This window comes from Protopterus annectens, chromosome 2.part2 (genome assembly GCF_019279795.1).
Source record: "Protopterus annectens isolate FY-2018-M chromosome 2.part2, PAN1.0, whole genome shotgun sequence".
NCBI classification, from domain to species: Eukaryota; Metazoa; Chordata; order Ceratodontiformes; family Protopteridae; genus Protopterus; species Protopterus annectens.
Genome location: NC_056730.1, coordinates 1,018,999,683 through 1,019,018,952, shown reverse-complemented (window position 1 = coordinate 1,019,018,952; position 19,270 = coordinate 1,018,999,683). Strand labels below are relative to the sequence as shown.

Sequence of the window (19,270 nt, the reverse complement as noted above, 5' to 3'; positions counted from 1 at the left end):
TTCAACATAACCCAGTAAGAGGCAACCTTCAGCTCATAAGGAAATATTAACTTTAAAACATTTTCTATAGGAAGCAATTAGTGAAAAAGAAGGTTGCAAGCGCTGAAACTACAGATATTCACATTGGGACTGCTTGTGAAAACAATTTCATTTTATTGACATTTATTTATTGGCATTTGATTACTGGGAAAATGCTGTTGGGCAAGAGCCCATTTTCAGTGGAGCTCAGGGAGAAAAGCTTGAAATATTACAAAACATTTTAAGAACAATAATTTTACAGTCTTTAAAAATAATATAAATAACAGCTACTGTTTAAATAATTATACCAAATTAGACATACTATGAAAACATTGGTTAAGAATACACAGAAACACTTGAAACTTTAAAATTGTGAAAAAAAAAAACCACCAAGTCCAGAAACAACAACTTCCAACAGGCAGAAAACGACTCAGACTCTTAGATATTTTTAGCGCTTTCATTCACTTTATTACCGTGAACTTCTTCAGAAAAAATGCAAGTGAAACCACCTGTTCATTTTATAGTGTTCAAGTAATGCAGGAAATGATGTGATGATGTAATAACTTTAAATGATTATAAATGTTTTCAAAAAAACACAAATAATCCTTATTCTATCTAATCTAAAATCAATATGTCATATATAAAACCTATTTTGTATGTAATATGCTCTCTATCTATACAATAAAAAACATTTTAAATTTATGACTTCATTTAGCCCTGGTGCTTCATCTGCCCCAAACACCAGCTGTCAAAAAGCTTTTCTACATTCCAAAGTGTTGTTTAAATCTCCCTCTAACAAGCCTTTGTCCACACTATCTAAAACGAAGAACTCATATTTTTTGAAATCAGAACATAAAAGTGCGTGTCTGGCCAAAGCATTGTTTTTGTCTTTCTTTCTTATGGCTAAAATATGTTCATACACCCTACGTTTAAAAATTCTTTTCGTCTTTCCTATATAATAATTTTTACATGTGACACAGGTTGCCAAATACACCACCAGCTCACTGTTACAATTGTAATACTTTTTGGCCCAAAAAGTTTGTTTTAGATGTTCTACTACTGCAAAGGAAGAATTACTCATATAGCTACACTGCTTGCAGTTTGTGCAACTAAAAGTTCCTTTTTTATTTGAACAAATTCTATCTGGATTCTTGTTGTTACCTGTTTCTGATTCCAACATGTACTTAATGTCAGTGATTTTTTTATATGTGAACTTAGGTGTGTGTCCTAATATGGAAACCAAGTCTTTGTTTCCAAGAATAATTCTCCAATTGTTTTCGATGATAGATTTAATACACCACATTTCTTTAACAATAGGTATGGGAAATGCGGTGAAAAATTCTTGGGTGTACTTTTCCTTGTTATTACCACAAACTGATGGTACACCTACTGCTGAATATTTTGAAATTAAGATAGGTTTAGCTACCCCTTTTCTTAATAAACTAACTTCACTTTCTATTTTTTCTAAAAAACCTTGTTCTCTGTGGAGAAAAAGAGATCTCAAAAATAATAATTCTTCTTTAAAAATCTTGTCATCTGAGGTGAGTCTGCTTAGTCTAATTATTTGACCCTTTATAACTCCTCTTTTCATATGAAATGGGTGCATACTGTCTTTGTGTAAATGCTGGTTAGCAAAATATGGTTTCCTATATATTTTGCTCTTAAAACCTTTGGTGACATCATCAATACTTAATGTCAAATCCAAAAAAGTTATGTTTTTTCCAAATCCCCCAATCTTAAACGACAAAAAATCTGTGGTCTGATTTAAATTATAAACAAGTTCCACAAATTCTGCATGCTCACCCCTCCATAAGAAAAACAAATCATCTATGTATCTGTGGTACAAACACACCTTACTAAAATTTGCATTTGATTTCAGGAATTTAGTTTCCCAATTTGCCATGACAATGTTAGCAAAAGACGGGGCCACCCTTGTCCCCATGGCTACTCCCAAGGTTTGTTTGTATAAAGTGTTGTTAAACTTGAAAAAATTATTATCCAATACTAATTCCATTAAGGCACATAACATTATATAACATAAATTTAAAATGTTTTTTATTGTATAGATAGAGAGCATATTACATACAAAATAGATTTTATACATGACATATTGATTTTAGATTAGCTAGAATAAGGATTATTTGTGTTTTTTTGAAAACATTTATAATCATTTAAAGTTATTACATCATCACAGCATTTCCTGCATTACTTGAACACTATAAAAGGAACAGGTGGTTTCACTTGCATTTTTTCTGAAGAAGTTCACGGTAATAAAGTGAATGAAAGCGCTAAAAATATCTAAGAGTCTGAGTCGTTTTCTGCCTGTTGGAAGTTGTTGTTTCTGGACTTGGTGTTTTTTTTTTTCACAATTTTAAAGTTTCAAGTGTTTCTGTGCATTTACAGTATTTATCCAGACCAACAGCTGCCTATGGCTTCGGATGACTCTTCCCAAGAGATTTTGTTGAATTTGTCTACCTATCCCATAATGGACAATAGAGTTACAACTCAAAATGTATCTAATTTTAGACAAGAACTAGTGGATACAATCAAGAAAATAGTTCAGGATAGCTTACAGTGTCCGGCACCTCCACAACATAAAGAATGTACTGTGGGCACTTTAAATCCAAAGAGAGATGACGGGTTACGTCAAGATACAAGCGTCGGAAGTGAACGAACAGTTCTGAACCATAACGGTGGACTGAACGAGCGACAGTTGCAGTTGGAGGGTAACGTTTGGAATTATCTTTGCAGAGAGACTGAAAATCCTTTCGCTGACGTTGTGGAGGTGGTCGCTAATGACACAGTAAGTAAATTTCCTGATGATATTTTAATTTGTAAAAAAAGCATTTTTGATATGGAGAGACTGGTCCTTAAACATGTGAGTCTCACCTTGGAAGTATAGTATCTAAATTAATGTATATCACGCAAAATTGTACCGAGAGGTTTAAGGACAGCTAAATTTCCGAATTGCGTGACACCGGGTGATGGTTTAAGTAAAAAGCTGATTGAACTGTACAATGATACTGGACTAACCATGATGAAAATTTTGGTAGAGCATTATAATCACAAGATTTGTCGGATAAGAGATAGTGTAAAAACTTTAGATGAGTGCATCAAAAAGTATTCTAGTTTTAACAAACTCATTGAATTATACAATGGAGTAGAGATAAAGGCTGATCGTCACAAAGCAACGATCATTTCAAGAAAGCAGCCCAAATTAAGAAGGGACATTCTTTCTTATAATAGCGATCAAGCTTACATTGTACTTGATAGCTCTGCACCATCAAAAAATGCATTTTCAAGGACAAACAAAGATAATGGTATACATGATAACACAGTTTTACCAGGGACATCAACTAATGGAATAGGACGAACAGGAAACACCAATAGTATAGAGGTGTTTCCAGGTGATTTTCCAGATGTACCGTCAACTGGTTCAGAAGTCAACACAAGAAACACTGGTGGAAACTATGATGAAAAGGTTGCTTCATCAGTTGACCAGAATAAAACTCCTTTTCAGAAAGTTCAGGTGCAGAACAAAAAGACTACAAAGTGGTACAATTCTACCCAGTACAAGGGGAAGGGCCGAGGGAAGAACAAACGGAGGTGGTAAATTCACCAAAAACTGCCATTCCCAGTACTTATGAAGTTGGAATTTTGAATTTGTCTGACTTTTTTATTTCTCCAGCAGTTGGAAGTGTATTGAAAAAAGGTTTCACTTTCATTCCAACATGTGGAATGAATCTTGGCAGATTACTTATAGATTTTAGGTTATTTTTAAGAAAATTAAATTTAAAATACATTATGGATGATATAGGAATTCATAATCAGATAGAACAACACAAAGTAATCCTAGTACTTTTAATCTGCCACTACTTAACACATTACATCATAGATAAAAATTGGAATATAATCACTAGTGATGATGTAATTGGTGATAAGTTGGGAATAAAGCCTATATTTGTATACAAAACTGATCAGAATATAAAAAGTATACTTGAAACAAAAATGAACAACAATTTTAATAGGAAACCAAACTATGGAAAAGGAGGTACCACTAAATGTGGTCATTGTAAACAGTGTGGTAGTATTAACACAAAAGAAAGTATAACATTGGACAACATACTTAGAAGTAAGATATTTTTTAACAAAGGGAATTGTCAAACTCAACATGTAATTTATTTAGCAGTATGTTCAACTTGTGGTTTCTTCTACGTAGGCAAAACTGATAGGAGATTAAGAGAAAGAATATATGACCATCAATACTGCATACGTAAGAAGGACACCAATAATGCCTTGTCTAGACATTTAATAAGCAATCCCAAATGTGAAGGATTTTTGTTTGGTATCCTAGAGGTTGTAAATTATAATCCGAGGGGGGGTGATATTAAAGGTTTAGTATCTGAGAAAGAAATAAAATGGCAAATCAGGTTGAATGCAGCAATACCCCCGGGATTAAATGAAACTATACCCACTAAACCTCTGCTAAGAAATTAATCAATTATTTATTTAATATTATGAAATGTATTGAATGTGATATATTTGTATTTTTCATATTTGTACATAAATGTATATTTATTATGAGTTTTGTAATGAAAGCATTTATATATATACATTCATTACTATAATACAGCAAATAAGTTATACATTTTTAACATTTTGTATATTTCTAACATCATGTATAAAATTATTAAATACGAGTATCAATTCCACTGTAGTACCTTTATAGAGTATATGAGATGCATATTATATACATTTTTAGTTAATTTTATTACCATTGGTAGGCTATGCATATATGATGAGTTTTTATTAAAGAATATTAATTTATATTATATTATTGTTCTAGATATTGCATATGAAATGAATTATTTATTATTATAGGGTTTTTATACTATGCTAGGTTTTAAAAGTGAAAGGTTATTAAAAAATGTATTTGATGTTATGAGTGAGCAAAGTGATGTACATGTAACTTTAAGGTGCCTCACAATTAATTGATTTAATTTTTGAATTTTGGCGTTTTTTTACACTATTTAAGGACTATTGTCAGTATTAGATTTTGTTCTGAAGAAGTCTACAATACGTAGATGAAAGCGCTAAACCACTGCATTTATTTTGTGTTTGAACAATAGTAATAAATTGTGGATCGTGACATTACTGCTGGAACTATCTTTGTGCTTTGTTATACTGTGTTGCCGTGAGTTCTAGCATTTCAGTTGACTGTTGACATTACAAGTTTTACAAAAAAATTTGTGAAAGTGAATTTAGAAGGTTGAAAAGTCCTCATGTAGAAAACAATCTAATAAATGAAGAATTTATGGCCTTAAAATCTTTGGCTACAAATTCTAATATAAGGATAATGAAGGCTGATAAAAGGGGTAAAATAGTAATCATGAACACCTGTGATTACATAGAATCAATAGATGAAATGTTACATGATCAAAGAATATACAAAAAAGTGACTTATGAACAAGTGTGTCAAAAATTTAAAAGGTTGGATTCTATTTTGTTTGACATGTTTTGTCAAGGGGAATTGAACAAAAGTGAGCATGATTTTTTATTCAAGGAACATCCAAAATTAGCTTCATTTTTTGGTATTCCTAAGATTCAGAATAATGAGAGAAATCCACCTTTTAGACCAATTATTGCAGCAAAGCAATCAAAGACCGAAAATATCTCAATCTGGTTAGATAGCATGCTGAATCCAGTAGTTCAGAGCTCTGAATCCTACATTAGGGACTCATGGCATTTATTAGAAATATTGAGGGACTATGGTAGTTTTAGTGAGGACTTTTATTTTGGTACACTTGATGTAAAGAATTTATACACTTCCATTGACCAAGAACAAGGAATAGAATACATGAGAGAATATTTAAATGGACACACAGATTTCTCAGGGACAAAAGTAAACATGTTATGTGCCTTAATGGAATTAGTATTGGATAATAATTTTTTCAAGTTTAACAACACTTTATACAAACAAACCTCGAGAGTAGCCATGGGGGCAAAGGTGGCCCCGTCTTTTGCTAACATTGTCATGGCAAATTGGGAAACCAAATTCCTGAAATCAAATGCAAATTTTAGTAAGGTGTGTTTGTACCACAGATACATAGATGATTTGTTTTTCTTATAGAGGGGTGAGCATGCAGAATTTGTGGAATTTGTTTATAATTTAAATCAGACCACAGATTTTTTTGTCGTTTAAGATTGGGGGATTTGGAAAAAACATAACTTTTTTGGATTTGACATTAAGTATTGATTATGTCACCAAAGGTTTTAAGAGCAAAATATATAGGAAACCATATTTTGTTAACCAGTATTTACACAAAGACAGTATGCACCCATTTCATATGAAAAGAGGAGTTATAAAGGGTCAGATAATTAGACTAACCAGACTCACCTCAGATGACGAGATTTTTAAAGAAGAATTATTATTTTTAAGATCTCTTTTCCTCCACAAGGTTTTTTAGAAAAAATAGAAAGTGAAGTTAGTTTATTAAGAAAAGGGGTAGCTAAACCTATCTTAATTTCAAAAGATTCAGCAGTAGGTGTACCATCAGTTTGTAGTAATAACAAGGAAAAGCATACCCAAGAATTTTTCACCGCATTTCCCATACCTATTGTTAAAGAAATGTGGTGCATTAAATCTATCATCGAAAACAATTGGAGAATTATTCTTGGAAACAAAGACTTGGTTTCCATATTAGGACACACACCTAAGTTCACATATAAAAAAATCACTGACATTAAGTACATGTTGGAATCAGCAACAGGTAACAACAAGAATCCAGATAGAATTTGTTCAAATAAAAAGGAACTTTTAGTTGCACAAACTGCAAGCAGTGTAGATATATGAGTAATTCTTCCTTTGCAGTAGTAGAACATCTAAAACAAACTTTTTGGGCCAAAAAGTATTACAGTTGTAACAGTGAGCTAGTGGTGTATTTGGCAACCTGTGTCACATGTAAAAATTATTATATAGGAAAGACGAAAAGAATTTTTAAACGTAGGGTGTATGAACATATTTTAGCCATAAGAAAGAAAGACAAAAACAATGCTTTGGCCAGACACGCACTTTTATGTTCTGATTTCAAAAAATATGAGTTCTTTGTTTTAGATAGTGTGGACAAAGGCTTGTTAGTTGGAGATTTAAACAACACTTTGGAATGTCGAGAGGCTTTTTGGCAGCTGGTGTTTGGGGCAGATGAAGCATCAGGGCTAAATGAAGTCATAAATTTAAAATGTTTTTTATTGTAAAGATAGAGAGCATATTACATACAAAACAGATTTTATAGATGACATATTGATTTTAGATTAGATAGAATAAGGATTATTTGTGTTTTTTTGAAAACATTTATAATCATTTAAAGTTATTACATCATCACATAATTTCCTGCATTACTTGAACACTATAAAAGGAACAGGTGGTTTCACTTGCATTTTTTCTGAAGAAGTTCACGGTAATAAAGTGAATGAAAGCGCTAAAAATATCTAAGAGTCTGAGTCGTTTTCTGCCTGTTGGAAGTCATTGGTTAAGAATAGATACAAGTTATATGACAGTAATATAATAGAGAAATTTTAGCCAGTTTATAGAGATATTAAAGGTAAGCTAGTATAAAACAAACAGGAATTGCAGTATGAAGTGAGAGAAAAGGAGGCTTATGGTATATTTAGAGAGAAAGCCGGGTGAGAGAAATTAATAGAAGTTAGGAAGTGAGTGAAGAAAGGCAAATAAGGAGATGCAAGGTATGAATTGGTATTTTTCCACATTTAGGGATACAGTTTATCCTGGTGTTGAGCAAGATCAGAGCCAGCTTTTAGCTAGGAAGTCTTTCAGAATTATTTTGAAGGATAGGAGTGTTGACCTGATAGAAACAAATAAGGAGTTCCAGACCTTAGCAACATGGTACAAGTACTAGAAAATGCCCAGTAGATTTGATAAGGTTTGTGGACAGACAGGAGGTTTTAGTCATTGGATTGTAATGACCAACTGGGAACATAGTTGTATAAAATGTTATTTAGTGCTTAACAAGCATCTTGATTTTGGGTAATTGTATTGAGGGTATGAAGCTGTGTATGTTTCTTGATAAGGTGGTTCTAATCAGTTTAGGCTTTTTGTGATGCCTGCAGATTAGTAAGGATGGGAGCACCATAAAGAGATGTGGGGAGGAAATAAGTAGTGGCAAGTGCAGCTTTAGTTGTGGTGGTGAGAAAGATTTTGGCTTTATAAAGCATCCCCTAATTTTTTATGTGTTTTTCTTGTGCAATTTTGTATATGAAGGACAATTTTAAGATTAGCATCCACTATCACCCCTAATAATTTGCTTTGAGAAGTGACTTCAATGGTTGTATTACCAAGAGACAGGACATCGAATTTTGCTTTTTCATGGGAGAGGGATTTGGGGGGAAAAAGTAGTATTTTATTTTTTGGACAGAGGTTGAACATGAATTATGAGTTACAAAACTATGTTTCAGTTAATGTTAAATCCTCCTCAGTAATTTATTGGAGGTGTGCCATCTTGTCAGACATGCAAATTAGGGTGGAGTCATCTGTGTACTGTACTAGGGAGGCCTGTTGTGTGGATGTGTGAAGGATGTTGGTGAGAATGTTAAAGAGGACAGGACCATGGATAGAGCCTTGTGATACAACAGTGATTACTGGAAGATACACAGAGAAGGTGTAGTGCCATTTTACTGACTGATACCTATTGGATAGCTAGCTTTTGAACCATTAAAGGGTGAGCTGAGAGACACCTAATGAGGGCATTTGAAGTAGAAGTTTGCAGTGACAAACTGTGTTGAAGGCTTTAGACAAGTCTAGAAATAAAGAGGAGAGTAGTTTGTTGTTATCTCTAACTTTATTGACAGTATCTATATAGCGTCACCCTGTTGTGACTAGTAGTTTAAATATATGCTGTGTTCCTTATTTAATTCCACTTTGTATAAACCACTGATTTGCCATCTGAGCTCATGCCTATATAATAGGCCTTTGGTTGATATGCAAGTTACCCAGTTGTATTCTCTTCCAAAAACCCACAATGATATTAAATCTCTGATGTAGAAGATACATTAAAAACTTTCTGCAAGTCATAACCACACAGATTATGGAGCTGCAAACTTTTCATCAAAATATAGGACTGATTATGTGTTTCATGCTAACCTGTTTATGGGTCATTTTGAAGTAGAGTTTTTATATAGACATGACTTTATGAAAGAATATGTCAGATGTTACAATCGATATATAGATGATTTGATCTTTATATGTGAAGGTGGTCGACAAGTTGTTACACGGTTTGTGTCAGATTTACAGACTAACATGTATAATTTGTCCTTTGATGGGCTTTAATGTGGCTGTGAAGTGACTTATCTAGATTTAACCCTGCAGGGTTTAGAAAACAGTGAAATAAGAAGTGGGGTGCATAGAAAATTTTTAGATGGGAGCCAGTATTTCTATGGTACTAGCTGTCATCCATCCCATCTTCTTTCTGCATTAGCCTATGGGGAACTTTTAAGATTATCTAGAATTTGTAGTGGTGACATAGATTTCTTTAATGAGATAGATCTGCTAGTATGTTTTTGAATAGGGGATACAAGTCAGAGGTGGTAGATGAAGCTATTCAAAAGGTTTTACAACCTGTAGTGTCACAAAAACCAGAGAATGTTACTAATACTATTAGAATTTGTGGCACTAGTACTCTGAGCAGGAAAGAACAGATGTATTTGACTTATAAGTAAAAAAATTGTGTTTTGCTGAAATATTATTGGCATTTTCTGCTCAAAGATAAAAACCTGTATAAAATATTGGATAAGTCTATTTGTATGTCATATAGACTTGGGAAAAATCTTAAAGACATGTTAGTTCAAGGTATTTTTGTTTTACCTAGTCCTACTTTAATTCAACAACCTGTTATTTTTAGAACTTTTCCTTGTAATAATTGTATTGCTTGCCACCATGTGGTATGTTTTTTTAAGTTTATTAATAATGTTAGATTTGTGGCTAAGGAACTGTTTTCTTGCAACAGTACTGGGGTTATGTATGTATTGAAATGTCCATGCAATTTGTTTTATATTGGTGAAACAAAAAGAATATTTAAAGTGAGATTATTAGAGCATATTAGGGACATTAAAAATAAAAAAGAAGATAAAATGGTGACTTTACATTTTAAAGAAAAACATAATAGTGATGCTTCATTGTTACAGGGCAGCATTTTGGAACAAGTGAATTTTAAAATAGAAGATGGGCATTTACTTAAAGAACATCTTCTTTTTAAAGGGTGTTTTTATTTTGAAATATAATACTTTAGCACCTGCAGGTTTGAATTGTGAAGTTAATTGGAAGTATTTTATCTAATTGTATATTGGGATAATTGTCTTGTTGAATTTGTATATAAAGGTTTTTTTTGGATATGGTCTGTTACTCCTTGAAAGTCTTTGACTGAAGTGCTAGAGAATATTAAAGCTTGTTCTGGATCTGTAGCTTCTAGTTTATTATTTTGTTTTTGTGTACAGCTTGTGGTTTTGATTATGTGTTTCACCCTGTCATTGATGAAATGGAAATTTCTGGCAAGTATAGTAGTGGGCAAAAGGTAGAAAGGCCAAAACTATAAAACTGCATTCAGTGTGTTAAATTTTTGAATGTCAAAATCAATTTTAATGAGAACCTTGCTAGTCTAGAGACTGCAGCATGTTATTCTAAGATTAGATTGTTTAGCTTGCCAGGGTTGGAGTGGGAGGGGGTGAGGCCAAGAGCTTAGCTAAACAAGCCTGTCTTGATTTGTGATTTACTGTAGAGTGGCCTGGTAAGAAAAGTTTTATTTGAATTTATATTTAATTTCTTACCACTGATTTGCACTGTTTATAGGAAGGAAGGGATAGTTTGTAGACAAGATTTACTTTGATTTATATTTTGTTGTTTTACCTTTAATTCTCACTGTTTGTTATTAGACAGGCAAAGTCTACACATTCTAAGAGACCTAGTCAGTTATAAAGTCACACAGACTGCAGAAAGGACAATCCAGAAATTATCTAAACAATCATGTCTTTGTGATTTATTGATCTATACTGTTAAAAAGAGGTGCAATGTCTGCCTTTCAGGACTTGTACTGTCAGAGCAATAACTTTACTGTACTTACTTTAGTATTTCGTTTTATATTGTTTGTGTAATTTTTCTCACAGAAGTTGATTTAAGTTCTCTTTGAATTCTGTGATGACTTGAGTTTGAATATTCTTTTTTATAATTTTTTATTCATTTGAATCTGAATATGGATTCCTTAAATGAGTATGCCATTAGTGATTTGCTAAAGCAAAACTGTGCAGTGTAATAAATGCTATGCATATTTTAAGGTAATACCGGATAACACTGGTGATCTTTGTTTCTCAAGTCAAAAGCTGGATAATTTGCTTATCATTACTAGTAGTAAAGCTAGACTTGCTGATGACGATTGCACTTGTACAATTGGCATGGTTTGGAGAACTGTTGTTACATAAATTAATGGCTGGACTGGTGACATACATAATGTTAAACAAAGAGAAATTTAGGAACATTTAAGAAAGGATGTGTCTACTATCTGTAAATATCACTCAACTGCTATGAAACAAGATGATGCCCCTGACAACCTTGGAATTCTGGATACAATTATTCAGCAGTCTGAGGATTCTAAGTGTTTAGAAGGAAATAAACAAAAGAAAGAAAGGAAGAAATTCACAAATAATCCATACTAAAAAGGACACTGCTTTGTTATATAGCACACAGATTACAAGGAATTATAACATTTTTCTCTAAGAAAACCTTCAGTCTACAGAAAAATGAAGATTTTTTTTCCAAAAGAAAAGGTAAAAAAAAAGCAAGGGGCAGGTGAAAAGGAAGAAATCAAAATTAAATGTGGAACTATTGAAGAACATTAGTGTAAGAAAAAAGATGAGAAAGACAGTCATTGACACCATGACACAAGCTGTGGATGTACAAAGCCAGCTGGATGAGAGTTGTATATTTGCAAATGTAATATGCAGTGAAACAGTGGGATTAATAAGAGTAATGGTGATACAGACCATTCCTTTACAACAATTGACAGAGCAGATATTATTGAATTAGTAATTGAAGATTCTTCAGATCGTAACAGAAAATATATTCTTATAAATTGAAATTCCACTAAAGGAACTGATACTTATATTTTCAGAGTAAATAATGAACATCAAATAATGTTATGCTTGCCAGGAGCAAAAATACAGAATGTTAGACAGGCTTTAGAATGCCTTAATGTAAGGAGGTACAGATCTGTTTTATTCATGTCGGTACAAAATATATCATCCTCAAGGGCTCTCTAGACTATTAGCAGGGAACTTACAATCCTCTTAGGTAGTATAGCTTTTACTGGTGTTAGGACGTATTTGTCACAAATCACATATAGAAAGGATAGTCAGGTCACTGTGAATTAAAATATTTTGGGGATAAATGCCTTCATGAAAAAAAAATGTCCTGTTTTAAAAACTGGAAATGTGTAGAGCAACTGAGCCTAATTTTAGGCACAGATGTGTTCAGATAGGATAGCATTTATTTGTCAAGATCAAGGAAGATAATTTTGTAGCAGATATTTTGCAATATTTAACAGACACAAGGCAGGATTTTAACAGTTCACAGACAGCACCATATGATACATCTATGATGGTTGTTATTTTTGGAACATTAATAATATATTTTTTATTGGAAAATTTGCTATGTTCCCACAAGATTGATGTTGTTATTTGTGAAACATGGTTAAAGAACAATGATTGAAAAACATTTCTGTCAGGGTATAAATGTTTTTACTGTAACTGACATTCTAACAAAAAAATCAGGTGGAGGAGTTATGATAGGGATTAAAGATAGTTATGCGACCTGTTGATTATTACATGTTCAATGATAACAGCAATATTATAGATTGTGTACCTGTGAAAATAAAGAGAACCGTGAAAAATAAGAGTTGGAGTGTATAGACCACCAAAGTCAAGTGCCGATGACCTAGAGGAGTTCATACATTTCTTGCATGAAACACAGGAGGGAGGAATAATACTGGCTGGGGGCTTAACCTTACCAGAAACAGACCAGAATAATATTGATTCAACAACATTAGTAAGGAAATTATTCACAACATATGTTCAGGAACAACATTTTTTTCAGAAAACTGCCAGTGAACAGAACATACTAAACATTGTTTGTGATACTTAAGAAATTACTGTTACTTCATTTTACCACCATTAATATGCAGTGATCATGAGATAATAAAGGTTAATTTATTGATAGATAACTATGGCAAACTGAAATCTAAATGAATGCATGAAAGATTAATTACAGGTTATATGGAGGCAAAACAGTACCGGTCTAAAACTAATTGGAGTGATGCAGTCAGTGGAAAAACTGCAGAAGGAATGTAGAAAGATTTGAAAGAGAAATTGTTTGAGTGAAAAAAAATAAAAAAAAAATGTTTAACATCAGAATCTAGGCATACAATGTCAAGAGAATATATTTCCACAAGAATAAGATACCTGATTAAAGTAAGAAACAAAAATATAAGAAATGGAAAGGTTGAATTACAACTTTGAATACTGAAGTAAGCAAGGACAAATAAATTAAGCATAGTGTGAGACAAGATCAAGAAAAATTTGATGACAATTTATGTAAAGATATTGAGCATAACAGGAAACCATTTTTTAGATACATAAGATGTGGAAGGAGTAAAGATATACAAATTGATAAACTGTGTGTAGATTCTAAAATTTATTCTTAGACAGAACAGATTATAGATACATTTACAAAATCGTATACAAAACGGTTTGGCTAAACAAAGGAGGTGATAAGTTACTCTACTGACATCCAGGCAACATCAAACACTGGAATCAAATTAGATTATATTGAAAAAGAACTATGCAAACTTGATCCAAACAAAGCACAGGGAGGAGACAGAATTAGTAACAATGACCTGAGAGCACTTCACCAAGAACTTATGCTACCATACCAAGACGATAAATGGATAGAAGAAGTAAAAGAAAGAATAAGACATTTAAAGGTACATGATATGAAATGGGGTGAAGAAACAGCCAGAGAGATTGAAACAAAGTTAAGAAAAGCCTCTAACTGGAAAAAACCCCAGGCCCAGATGCAGTACCTAACTTTTGGTTAAAAGTATTAGCATCTTTGCACAAAGATTTAGCCATGAATAAAAACTATTTATATGTGCACCCCGAACAGACACCAACCTGGCTAACAACAGGAAAAACAATACTCCTGCTTAAGAGTGAACCTGCAAGCTACCCTAAAAATTATAGACCAATAACTTGCCTTCCAACGACATGTAAACTATACATGAGAATTGATGCTGACAGAGTTTATAGTCATTTAGGAGAAATTTCAGTTATGAGAGAACAAAAGGGCAATAAAAGAAAGTCATATGGAACAAAGGATCATTTGTTGTTAAATAAATTCATAGCAAAGAACTAGAAAAAGGGGAAGAATCTAAGTATGGCATGGATTGACTACACAAAAGCATTTGATAGTATCCCACATTCATGGTTAAAAGAGTGCTTAAAAATGTATAAGATACACCCTACACTGATCGCCTATATTACTGTGACCATGAAACAGTGGCAGACAACTTTGCAATTAAGCCACGATAAAGGACAAATTATTATCCCTGAGATAAAATTTCAAAGGGGGATATTCCACAGTGACTCTCTGTCACTGTTGCTATTCTGCCTTGCCCTTAACCCATTAAGCTGTTTACTTAACAGCTTAGGTCATGGCTATTATTTGACTCCTAGACAACAACAAAGTGTAAAGACTTCTCATCTTTTCTTTGTCGATGATTTAGAACTGTATAGCTCATCAGATGAGGAACTGTAAGCACAACTGCAGGCTGTCAAAACTTTTTCAGATGATATTAGAATGTTATTTGGTCTTGATAAATGTGCAACATAACCTTTAATGCAGGAAAACTGCAGCACCAGGAAAAGGAATCAGTTTGAGACAAGAATGTGATATAAAAGAAATTGAGCAAGAAAAAGTATATAAATATTTGGGATCAACAATAAAACATGAACAAATGCAAATAAAACTTAGTAAGGAATACTTTAGAAGACTTAAATTAATCCTGAAAACAGCGTTAACATCTAGGAACAAAATCCAAGCTATAAACCAATTTGCTCCTCCTGTCCTAACTTACAGTTTTGGAGTTACTGACTGAACCCAAAACGTGTTCGATAGATTAGATAGGAAAACAAGAAGGATGCTTCATGCTCACCAAATTATTTATGAAAATCTGCGTATACCAAGATTATATATTCCCCATTCCAAAGGAGGGATGGGCCCCCTTGAAATTCATTACATGTATAGATCTGCAATCTTGGGACTCCACACATATCTGCTGACCTCACAAAACCCAAATGTAGTGAAATTTTTGAAACCTGAGGAGAATAAATCTAAAATGACTTCTCTGCTTAATCTAGCAGAAGCATATCGGCATCAAGCAGGAATGGAACTCAGACCAGAAGTAGATAAAAATCAGGCAGCAACTGAATGTGCCAAAAAACAAAAGAAAGAATAAAAGGTGAAGGAACAGATGAGAAGGCAAGAAATGTGGAAAATGCGTAAATATAGTTACAAGTATAGAAAACTTCTAGAAGAACCTCATGTTGATCAGGAATGAATGCAGGAATGGTTAAGGAGAAGATAATTCAAACCAAGAGATGAAAGGTTAATATTGGTGGCACATGATAGTGGGCTATGTACACGTTGGTTTACAAAGTCCATTGAATATGTGGGAGAAACAGACAAATGTAGGTTTTGTAAAACCAAATTGGAAACGGTCACACACCTCATTGCTGGTTGCGACATATTAATGGCATAAGGACTGTATGTTGAAAGGCATAATAATGTGGCAAGACTGTGTTACATTATGGTATTGAAGTGGCTGAAAAACACTGGAAACATGATCCAGAAAGCATCATAGAAAATGATGAAGTTTATATCACATGGGATCATCCATTGCCAACCGTTCAAAAGACAGATGTCAGAAAACTGGATATAGTTGTCCAAGAAAAGAAGATAAAAGTAGCATTGATCATTAAAATCACCACACCCAGTGACTACAGTGTGTTGCGTACAGAGAGACACAAAGTCATAAAATATCAGGATCTGCAAGCAGAAATGAGAGCAGTGTGGAAGAAAGATACCCAGATAGTTCCAATAGTAGTAGGAACAATGGGTCTTATAAAAAAGGATCTACAATCCTATTTAGATATGCTACCAATGCATGTAACTCCATATGAATTGTAGAAGGAGTCATTACTGGGCACATTGTGGGTGTTGTGAAGGAACAGCACTTCTGGCTGACCTCAAAGAGTAAAACGATACTAATTTCATGAACTTTAATCGTACTTTGACTTAGGAATGGGGTCCATTCCTGTCATGGTATTAGAAACCCAAAAGATTTGGAGAAATTAAAAAAGGGGCGATACCATTACACCTATTATTTAGTAAGCTGTATAAATATAGAGAGATTCCTCAAAACTAGAGACATGCACTTATTAAATCTGTCTTTAAGGGAAAGGATAGTAGGACAAACCCAGAGTCATATAGACCCTTAAGTCTAGTTTCATGTTGTAGAAAAATAATGGAGAAAGTAATATTGGATAAGTTATTGTCAGAAATGGAAAGGCTGGGAACTATATATCAGCCTGCATATGTTGAAAATAGACATATTACCACCTGGAACATGATGTTCTATAATAATATAATAACAGCTATAAATGAAAAATTGTACTATGATATAATTTATATAGATTTAACTTTGGCATTTCACAGGGTCGTATACAAAACACTGATCAATACATTGGACCAACTAGGTATTGATTTACTCTTGATAAGATGGATAGCTTTATGGCTTACAAATGGGACATGGCAAGTATTATACAGCAACTGGGCAGGAGAAATTCTTGGTTACAGTCAGGGTGTCCCACAGAGTTCTGTCCTAGGCCTTTACTTGTTTAGATTGCATTTTTCAGACCTGTCTTTTTATCTGAGCTGTTCTACAGTTTGTATGCAGATGACTTAAAACTGAGTAAACTGATTCCATGTGTTACAGATAAGGCATGTCTGCAAAAGAATTTGACTAAATTGATCATTTGGGCACAGTAGAGTAATATGCTGATAAATACATAAAAAACTAAGCATATGAGATTTGGGTGACATAAATTGAAAGGTGAATATTTAATACAGCATACAGTGATTAAAACTGTAAATTAATTTAAGGACTTGGGTATATGGGTAGATCCAGCTTTGAGTTTTTCTGATCATGTCAACCAATTGTTTAATGACAATTATAGGACAATAGGTTGTATAAAAGATTCATAAAGTCTAGGAAATCAAAAATGATGAAGTCATTGTTTTTTTAATTACATTAGACCCAAACTTAAGTATGGAATAACAATGTGGAAACCTTACAAGAAAACAAGCATGAGTAAACTGGAAGGAGTACAGTGGAAATATACCAAGGGTATCCATGGATGTGAAAATTTAAGTTATTATGGAAGACTAAAATATCTGAACTTGTACAGTGTCTCTTACAGACACATAACAGTAGATCTTATTCAGGTATGCAGGGCATTTAGAGACAACTACCTCTGTCAATGTTTGGGGTTATCAAAAAGTACTAGAGAATCAATAGACAATCTATGTAGAAAATTCTATAGGAATGAGAAATGTACTAAATGGTTCTCTGAGAGAGCAGTTGATGTATGGAATAGACTACCAAATTACATTAAAGTAAGCACAAGTTTAGATATTTTTTAAGAACAGCCTGGACACATTACAGGAACAACTGTTTTTGGTATATTGGCAGGCTGGAAGAGATTAATGCCTGTCCTTGAAATATTTGTATGTATGTATGTATGTAAGTGTCTATACATAACAAGTTTTATAGCACACACTGTGGATAAAGTAACAAGGCCAAATTGTGTTCAGAAGTAGGTATATAGAATTTTACCTCAACATTCTTCTTCCCCTTTATATACACCAGTGTTGGTGGTCTTCTATCTAAATGGGGTTGTAAAAATAAACTGACTCTTGAAGAACCTATACTTTTAAAATAAACTGTTACAAGACACCATAGTTTTTTGCTATGTAGTTTTTTCCCCCATACCTAACAACCATTAAGTTACCAAATTCAGATTCAGGCTATTCATTCTTCTGTATGAGGTATCCAGAGTCACACCAGGCAAGAATCAGCAGACAACACCCATCATACAGGCACCTATTGATGCTAATTGTGCCTTCATTTGCATACTAGTAAGTGAAGGTGTTATAGTCCTAATCTGATCCCCTGAATGGGTGGAGAACCTACCCACATTATTTTGGGAACCAAGTAGTGGCTTGGTGAACTGAAAGTTCACCCCACAAAATGTGTTTTGCAATACTATCCCTCAACCCACACATTGCAGCAGTTTACATTCATGATCCCCCCCCCCCTAAAATGGGCACACCTACCTTCCCCTCACAGTGTGCCAAGAACCAACACCTCTTAAATAACTTGGGCCACCTAGGCTATGGTTATGCTTTCATCTTCTATGCTACTTGCGCTGGCCTACTCTGACTGAATTCTGATCGTGACTTCTCTCCCATTCTCCAGACTGGACATCTGGAGATATTTCACCTTAAACTCTGAATGTCTATGCCACAAGATTAAGAGCTGCTTTCCAGAAGGGAGCAGAGAATAAAATTTGATTGAGGAACCTCAGAAAGCACTTACTCATATAAAGGTAATTACTAATTTAGGGTTTATTGATTGTGTTTCAGCAAAACGTGACAAGTGAAAAATATATACTTCACCCTCCAGTAAATCTCCAGCTTCAAAGAAAGAAAGAGTGGCAGAAACTAATCCTGTAATTATATCTGTATTGAAATGGATTACCTAGTCATTGCAGCAGGCCACCAGTAAAGTTATTAAGATGGTTACTGTAAGTAAATAAGTCCGGATTTTTGCAATGCATCCACTTAATTAGGATTCAGATATTCACTGATTTTTCTGAAAAGACAGGGGCTGCTGCTCAGTATGAGAAGTCATCTCTCAACAAACTGAAAGCAATCTACTCAGTTTAAAATGACTGAGAAAAAGCCACCAAAGCAAATCAACAGAAAACACATTTGACATTTTTTATTTTTTCAGGGCAAAGTCCCCTCTGTATTCTCTATGTGGGCAGCTTCATCTCTCACACATGCATGTGAAAG

The 19,270-nt window shown here is 33.5% G+C and overlaps 1 protein-coding gene across 2 annotated transcripts in view; it reads right to left on the bottom strand.

Moving 5' to 3' along the window:
• The window catches only part of LOC122795869 (leucine-zipper-like transcriptional regulator 1), a 1,318,154-nt gene that overhangs the window by 657,661 nt on the left and 641,223 nt on the right, over positions 1-19,270 (bottom strand). The gene's annotated exons all lie outside the window — the stretch shown is intronic.